Source organism: Cicer arietinum, chromosome 3, assembly GCF_000331145.2.
Source record: "Cicer arietinum cultivar CDC Frontier isolate Library 1 chromosome 3, Cicar.CDCFrontier_v2.0, whole genome shotgun sequence".
Lineage (NCBI taxonomy): Eukaryota > Viridiplantae > Streptophyta > Magnoliopsida > Fabales > Fabaceae > Cicer > Cicer arietinum.
The window spans coordinates 43403226-43412438 of NC_021162.2; positions in this window are offsets into that span (position 1 = coordinate 43403226).

Here is a 9213-nt window from a genome sequence, read left to right on the forward strand (position 1 = left end):
TATATATATATATATATATATGTAAGAAATAAATGAATGTTACTTACATGTCGAACATAGTCTTTATATCGGAGTGATTGTTGTAATCGCCGTGCAAGGGATCTAAATAGTATATAACTTCAGAGGTCGCATAGGATTGCAAATAGCACCCAATGTGCCCTACAACAACAAAAATTTTGTTTGCAATTTTGTTTACACACCTAATAAATTAGGATCTTACAAATAAAAAAAGATATAAATAAAGTATATATAATTACGTACCCTGAATTATATGGTGCAAAGAACAACTTATCCTTCTCTTTATTTCTTAATAGGATATCTACAACGTATTTCTTTACATTCACTGGATCGAGTTTAAACATCGAAAGTTTATGCCGAGACAAGAATGAAAATCTATTTGACAATTTGCGCTTGCACACCAACTTCTCATACAAAAACTTTCAATGAAAATTTCAAATTAGATTAATTACCAATAAATTAAATTAATTACCAATAAATGCAATTAAAAGTAATTTTTACCTAATGTATAAGCTGATGACAGTAGCACTCAGCTCCTTATGGTTGAGAAGTTCGTATATGTGCTCTTTTTCAAGTAGTTCTTCATACTCATCTCCGAATATAGCTTTATCCATGCTTATGATGCGCGAATTGTTGTTGCTGCCCCAATTCGTTTTTACCTTTATGTCAAGACACGACCCATATCGAGTAAGGCATGGCTGACTTATTTTAGGAGCAAGAGCAGCAACTGATTTTCCTCGATCTAGTTTTTGAGCAGCAACTTTGGCAGCTTTATTTCCCTGATCCATTTTTTGAGCTGCAACTTTGCCGACTTTATTTTTACCACGAACATCCAGTTGTGGTGTGGCAACTGGTTTATTCTGGCAGCTGGTTTGCTGTGCGAGTGGTTTATTGGATTGAATCTGAAAAAATGAGGTCAATTGGTTTTTTAGTTTATTGAATATGAAAAAATAACAACCCTTACAGAATAAATGTGACAAACCTTTTCCGGCGATGTGACTGACTCGTTTTTGGGAATCTTCTTATCATTCCCTTTATACTTTGTCTGAATCTAAATAAATGTGAAATTAAAGATAACATCGGAAAAAATCAGCAATTAAATATAATCAATCATAATCATATATCGTGCAATTAATTAAGCATACCTTATCAAGAGCAATAAGATGTGTGAGCCATGCCACGTAACTACCAATTGCTTCGCCAAGTAATTCATACATGCACCGTCGTCCGGTATAGGCAACGGTGCATTTGGTTCCAAAGCAATAACTGGTGATACTTTGACATGGCCCGCAGGGATCGGTGTGTTGTGGAATACTTCTCCAAAAGTATTGTACAATGTTCCTTTTCCGACCTTGCGATGAGTAGGGGAGGATAAGTACAACACGCAATGAGTGACACCCTAAATCAACGGTTAATACATAAGTATGTGAAATAATTAGGTTGAATGAATTTCTTATTTTATTAAGTAATTAATTATCTCAGAAAGACTTTTGAGACAATGTTGCAACTTGCGTTTTCACTCTCCATTTGTATTTCATGTTGGAGCTGATCTGGAATGTCTTTATTCGTCTTCACAAAGAGTGTCACTTGCTCTGATAGGAATTTGAGCTTCTCTAATACCTCCTCATTAGATGGATTTTGGCGCTTCTCTTGTGAAAAATAGCTTTTAGGAGTTACGCCAAACACTTTCCCCCTCACGCGACCGGAATATCCAGGAACATTAAACACTTTACCGAGAATGTCCCTACAACTAGCTTTGTTGTCCGCTTGATTTTCCGAACTTTGTTCGAGATTCTCCTAAAATACACGCATGATTAAAAAGATAATTTCAATATCATTTTTAAAATACAATATTAAAAAATATTAAAGTGGTAATATACTTACACAAAGTTCTATTACTTTTTGAACATTTTCGTTATCAACCACTCCATCTTTATTTACACGAGTTTCCTTCCACAAGATATGACGACCCAACGGTTGATCGGATTGGGTGTCTTGTAGCTATTCGTTAAGATCATAAACAAAATATTAGTTAGAAACTATAGTTTATAATGTATCACATTATATAAAAGTGATGTTTAATTACTTACAAGTTTTTGCTCTAGACGTGCATATCCCATACGAGATTTTTTGTATGGGTGCGTCGGATTTTTTTTCCTCTCGCGATTTTCCTTACTTATATTCTATATAAAAAAAATAACAATTGTGTAAAAATTTAAAATACGCTATGAATATGAATAATAAAACACAAATGCTAATAAATTAATCACTTACCACAAACGCGGGGTCTGAACGTTTTGCTACAAATGCATTCCATTCTTCATTTGATATATAATGTTTATATATTTTTGGAGCTTCAACATTCATATTTCTTTCACGATCTTTTAGATAGCAATTTGAGAGGTGAGATCTAAAACCCCGGTGTATTTTCCCGGCAACTCTCAACACATAAGCCTTTCTCACCTCGTCAACAGCAAAAGTAGTCTACAAACGAAATAAAGATATAGTTTGAGTAAAGCATTTCAATGGAAAAAATAATAAGTAACAAAAAAGTTACTTGTATATCAGCTCACAGTATATCTTTCGCATCCTTCAACCCCTTATCTCTTCAATCGTCAATTGTGATGGGGTCAATTGGTTGACCACTCTCATTCCATCCAACCTAATAAACTCATATAGTAAGTACATGCTTTCAAAAAAGATAAAAAAATAAACAGCAAACAAAGTATAGTATACCTCAAATTTTATGCCACTACTCCTTGCTTTTATGACATTTTGCATGATTGTTGCACCACGTTTGACTTCATTTTCATAAGTCTTAGGGTTGAAAACTTCCTCATTTTGATGATCTAAATCCTTGTTGGTATCCATTTATCTACAACAAGTTCAACATGCAGTTCAGTATAACTTCAACAAGTTCAATATGCAGTAGTCTAAGTATGTAGCAGTATAAGTTCAACATGCATTTTAGTGACAACAAAAAATTGATAAATACAATACCTGAAAAACAGAAGAACAGTAGGGTTACGACACAGAAATACGAACAAAGAAGAACAACGCAGAAATACGAACGCTTCGTAGGAGAGTAGGGTTCGCAGAAACGAGCGTATGAAGTTTACGTAATTGAGAGTAGGGTTCGCAGAAAAAAGATGGTTCGTAATGGAGAATGAAGAGGAAACAAGCGTATGAAGTTTACATAATAAGGGTTAGTAACAATGCAATATTGTTCGTAGGATTCGCAATGTATATGAAGTTTACGTAATGAAGAGGAAACTGAAGCGGTTACTGTTATATATAAAACCTTACTACAGCGCTTTTTTGAAAAAACGTTGTAAAAGACCTCCTTATTTTATATTTTTTAAAGCCTTTTATATCGTTTTTCCACAAAGCGCTTTAAAAGGCTTCTTGTGTTTATTTTGTGCAAGCAACCTTTTACAGCGCTTTTCCACATAGTGCTTTAAAAGGCTTCTTTGTTTTATTATGTGGAAGCGCTATGTGACCCTTTTACATGTTATATATAAAACCCTACTACAACGTTTTTTTTAAAAAGCGCTGTAAAAGACCTCCTTATTTTATTTTTTTAAAAGCTTGTTACAGCGCTTTTCCGCAAAGCGCTTTAAAAGGCTTCTTTGTTTTATTATGTGCAAGCGCTATGTGACCCTTTTACATCTTATATATAAAACCCTACTACATCGCTTTTTTAAAAAGGCACTGTAAAAGACCTCCTTATTTTATTTTTTTAAAAGCTTTTTACAACGCTTTTCCACAAAGCGCTTTAAAAGGCTTCTTTGTTTTATTATGTGCAAGTGATATGTGACCCTTTTACATGTTATATATAAAATCCTACTACAACGCTTTTTTAAAAAAGCGCTGTAAAAGACCTCCTTATTTTATTTTTTAAAAGATTTTTTATTATGTGCAAGCGCTATGTGACCTCCTTATTTTTTTTAAGGCTTTTTATGTGCAAGCGCTTTAAAATTACAAAGTTTATGTTCTTTTTAGTTTTTGTTAAATTACAATATAAGCTCATTTTTTGTAAATTACAATATAATTAGTTAAATACCTATATATATAATTAGTAAAATACCTATATTTGGATTATTTTTTTCCAAATAATTATTTAATTACCTATATATATATATATCAATGCTAAATTACATGATCAAATCATATTTGGGATGATCAGTTAAAGTTCAAGAAAAATTCCTAGTTTTCAAACAAAGCTTTTTCAAGTTCAATATAAGCAGAAAATAAGTATAAGCAAAAAATCAAATACAGTTCAAGCTAAATACTAAAATGTTCAATTCTGGCAGATCAAACAATTAAATTACATGAACTCAGTTCATATTACATGACTTATATAAAACAATTAAACACATTAAGATGCCCTTCTTCTTTTCCCGGTGGGATTCACATTTGTTTGTCCATTAACGATACGAAACGATGGATTAATCCAAATTCCCTCATCATGATCATCTCTAAGATATAAACCATCATCAGTTGAATCACTTTCATGTGGTTGTGATCTTGCAAATAAAAGATCATTACCAACATCTTCATCATTATTGTTATCATCACTTATTTTATTGGTCGATAGGACAACATACCATTTATCATCAGCAGGATCAGTGACATAAAACACTTGTTGAGCTTGTGACGGTAAAATAAAAGGCTCATCTTTGTATCTCACCCTATTAAAATCGACAAGCAAGAACTTTGACTCATCAATCCGAACGCCATTATTATTATCGATCCACTTACAACCAAATATGGGAACACGAAACATTGTGTAGTCTAACTCCCATATGCGCTCGATAACCCCAAAATAAGATAGATTTGCATATATTGGGTTTTTGTCTTTTTCACTTAAGACATGCATCGCTTAAGCTACGAGAGTGACTCCGCTATTTTGCATAGTGGTTTGATCATCTTGTTCTTTGGTATAAAATCTGTAGCCGTTAGTTACATAACCGGTGTAGAAAAGACATGTAAACTCGGACCATTTGCTAGCCACCTCAATCTCTGTGAAATTGATCCGGGGTCTATATCAAACTTTGACTTTATGTGATTATTTAACCATGTTATAAAACTTCGATTGTGCTCTCGAGTTATCCAAATTTGATTCTTATTCATGTTCAAATTAGATATTTGATCCATGTGTATTGTAGCATACGGTTGAACCTCATCATCATTGTGTAGAACATAAAATTGTGCTTGCTCCCATTCTGTCCTTGATATAATCATTAGTCTCTTTCCAATTATCCCTTCTCCTGATATTCTTCCCGAATGACGACACAAGGGAAGCCCTATGGATTCAACATTGGACATATATTCAGTACAAAATTCAGCTGCTTCTTCTACAATGTATTGTTCAACAATACAACCTTCTGGTCGACTTCTACTTTTTACGTACCCTTTTAATATTTTCATATATTGTTCTATCGGATAAATCCATCTCATATAAGACGGCCCACAAAGTTGTGTCGCCTTAACAAGATGAACAGTAAGGTGAACCATTATATCAAAAAAACGAGGGTGGGAAATACATTTCAAGCTCACACAAAGTAACAACAATTTCCCTTTGCAATGTCAGTAATTTCTGAGGATCGATCACTTTACTACAAATTTCCCTGAAGAAGAAACATAATCTATATATGGCTCGTCAAACTTTTTCAGGTAAAATGGAACGTATACCTATTGGTAGCAAATGCTCCATTATAATATGACAATCATGGGTCTTCAAACCTTTTAACTTGAGGTCTTTCATACAAACTAAATTTTTAATGTTTGAAGAGTATCCTTCTGGAACTTTAACTTCGTGTAGAAATTTACATAAAACAATTTTTTCCTTTCTAGATAGAGTATGAGCGGCTGGAGGTAGATATGTGCGATTTCCTTTCTTTACGGAACCCAATTCATTTCTTATTCTCATACCCACCAAGTCCAATTATGCATTGATGTCATATTTAGACTTTCCTGGAACATTGAGTAACGTACCAATAACACTATCAAATACATTTTTTTCAATATACAATGACTTCTAATATGGCAATTCAAAGAAAATTGACTTTTTCTTCCACCCAGTTTTGACCAGCTCTCCCGCAAAAGGTTTGCCAAATTTATGGGTCAAACCTTGTACTTTTTCAAGTATTTGATATCCAGTCGGTGCTAAAGGAGCTTTACCTTCCTCTGATTTTCCATTGAATGCATTTCTCCACCCACGATACTGATGACTATAAGGTAAAAATCTACGATGTCCAAGAAATACATTCTTCTTATAATGTTTCAACCGCATCCAATTTGTACTCTCTTCACATATAGGACATGCACACTGACCTTTAATGCTATATCTTGATAAATTACCATATGTTGGAAAATCATTAATTGTGCCGAACAACATATCCCTCAAATTGAAACATTCTTTCTTATACCCATCATAAACTTCCAAACCTGTCTCCCACATATTTTTTAAATCTTCAATTAAAGAAGTCAAGTATACGTCGATATCATTCCCTGGTTGTTTGGGTCCAGAAATTAACAGAAACAACATCAGAAACTTACGCTTCATACATAACCATAGAGGTAGGTTATAAATCAACAAAATCACAGGCCACGTGCTGTGTGAGATGCTTTGAAGACCATGTGGATTAATTCCATCAGTAGAAAGTGCAAGTCGTAGATTTCTTGACTCTATCCCGAATTCAGGATACTAGTGATCAATTTTTGCCCATTGTGGAGAATCTGCAGGGTGTCGAAACTTTCCATCTCTAATTCTTTCATCTGCATGCCATGTCAATTGTTTTGAATCTTCTTCACTGCGATACATGCGCCTAAATCTTGGTATTATAGGAAAATACCACACAACTTTTGCTGGAGTAGATTCTTTCTTCTTATATCGAGAGACATTGCATTTCGGACACGCCTTTAGTAATTCATATTCTTTTGAAATAAAATGCAATCGTTAGGACAAACATGAATCATTTCGTAACTCATGCCAATAAAGCACAAAATTCGTTTAGCCTCGTAGGTTCGACTGGGAAGTTCATTATCATCTGACAACATATCTTTTAAGAGTGTTAATAATTCTGTGAAGCTTTTACCAGACCATCCATTACTCGCTTTTAAGTTGTACAACTTTAATATCACCGACAGTCTTGTGAATTTAGTACAACCATTATGTAATGGTTTCTCTGCATCACTCAACAAACTTTCAAACATTTTAGGACAATCCCGAAGATCTTCTTCAACTGCTTTTGCAATCTCCTCAACTCGGTCCGGCTCATATGTATCCGTGTCAAACTCAGTTGAAGCATATGTCGAACCATTCTCAAAATTAATGTTTCCTTTTTTTTCTCACCATGTCTTATCCAACATGTATAGCTTTGATCAATTCCATGCCATACTAAATTTCTTTCCAATTCATCTGCTCTAACGCGTTTTCCAAAACAACATTTTAAACAAGGACAAACTACTCTATTTGGATCTTTTTCATTCTTCACTGCAAACTTAACAAACTCCTTCACTCCATTTTCATACTCTTTTGAAAATCGATTGACAGACATCCATTTCCGGTCCATATTATATGACCTATATAAATGCAGTTACACAAATAATAAGCTACTGATAACATTATACCAATATATAGTACACATATCTAATATTGGAAAATGGAAACCAAGGTCCAAGTCTAATTTCAAAATAGAACAGGTCAACAAATTTCAAAAAAGAATAGATTTTATGTGATTTATTATGTAACAATTTATTAGTTTTAGTGACAACAACAAATTAATAAATACAGTACCTGAGACAACGTATCCAATTTTTTATAAAGGAGGAGCAGTAGATGGTCGCACAGTACGGAGAGGAGAGGAGGGTTCCTAGAGTAGAGGAGATGATGGTTCGTAAATTTGTTTTTATTTATTTAACGTAAATGATTTTTATTTAAAGGGAATGATTTTACAGCGCTTGTGTAATAAGCACTCTAATAGGTCCTTTAATTATGTGAAAGCGCAAGGTTTTTACATCGCTTTCACAAAAAGCGCTTTAAAAGTCATGTAACATAAGGTGGGAGCGCTACATTTTACAGAGCTTGTGTTTAAAGCGCTCAAAAAGCGCTGTAAAATCTATGGGAGAGCGCTTCAATTTACATCGCTTTTACAAAAAGCGCTGTGAAAGGGTTGTAAGTATTTTGTGCAAGCGCTATATGGCCCTATATGACCCTACAACAACGCTTTTTCTACAGCGCTTGTCAAAAAAGTATTGTTGTATCCTCTGTTATTTTTAAAAATTTCTACAACAGCGCTTGTATTTAATAAGCGCTATAAAAGACGTGCTATAAAATATCATTTTTGGCATAGTGTTTCTTGATAGTTTAAGCTAGAGAAGGTTCAGATCTGTTTGGTCTTGCTAATTTGTGATCATCTCTCTTTATGATTCGAGTAGCTTCTTTAAATCTGATCATCATAGTTTTTACCAGAGGCTAAAACTTCTTTTAACTAGTAGAGATTGATTAATCTTAGTGTTGTGATGTTCAGACTTGGTCTTGGAGAACATTCTCCGTTTTTACAGATTTTGTCCAAAACGTTCTCCTTTCTTATCTGTTCAGTTTTTATATTTTATTGTTGATTTATTTGCTTTGCTTGAGTCTTATCTTTGAACTAATCCACTCAAAAGAACAAGTTAAATTAACATAACATTCAGAATCATAATTAACATTCTTAATTAACCTTTGTTTATTTTCATGAAAACTTAAATTGAGAGTTTGTCTTAACAATCTCCCTCTTTTTTATGATGACAAACATATTAATTTAAATTTTAATTATGATTCTAATTTTAATTTTGAAGAGCTTAAAAGCTAATCCTCAATTGATGCAATAAGTGATCTTGGCAGAAAATTAAAAACATGCATATAATTTCAACATAAACAATTTTCCATTTATTTATTTCAAATATACAAAATGTCAGATTTGCATCAACATATACAAAAGTTCCTAATTACAAAAGGACTTATACAAATCAGAATAAAAACTAACATAATCCTCCTTCTTTGTCATACAAAAAGGTAGGAGAAAAAGATCCTTATTTTTCAAGCGATGGAGAATACCCTTCAGAAAATGAATATTTTGCAGGGTCATGGATTGGCTGAGGAGTGGGAGAAGGATGAATAGGGGGGGGGGGGGGGGAAACACAGTTTGG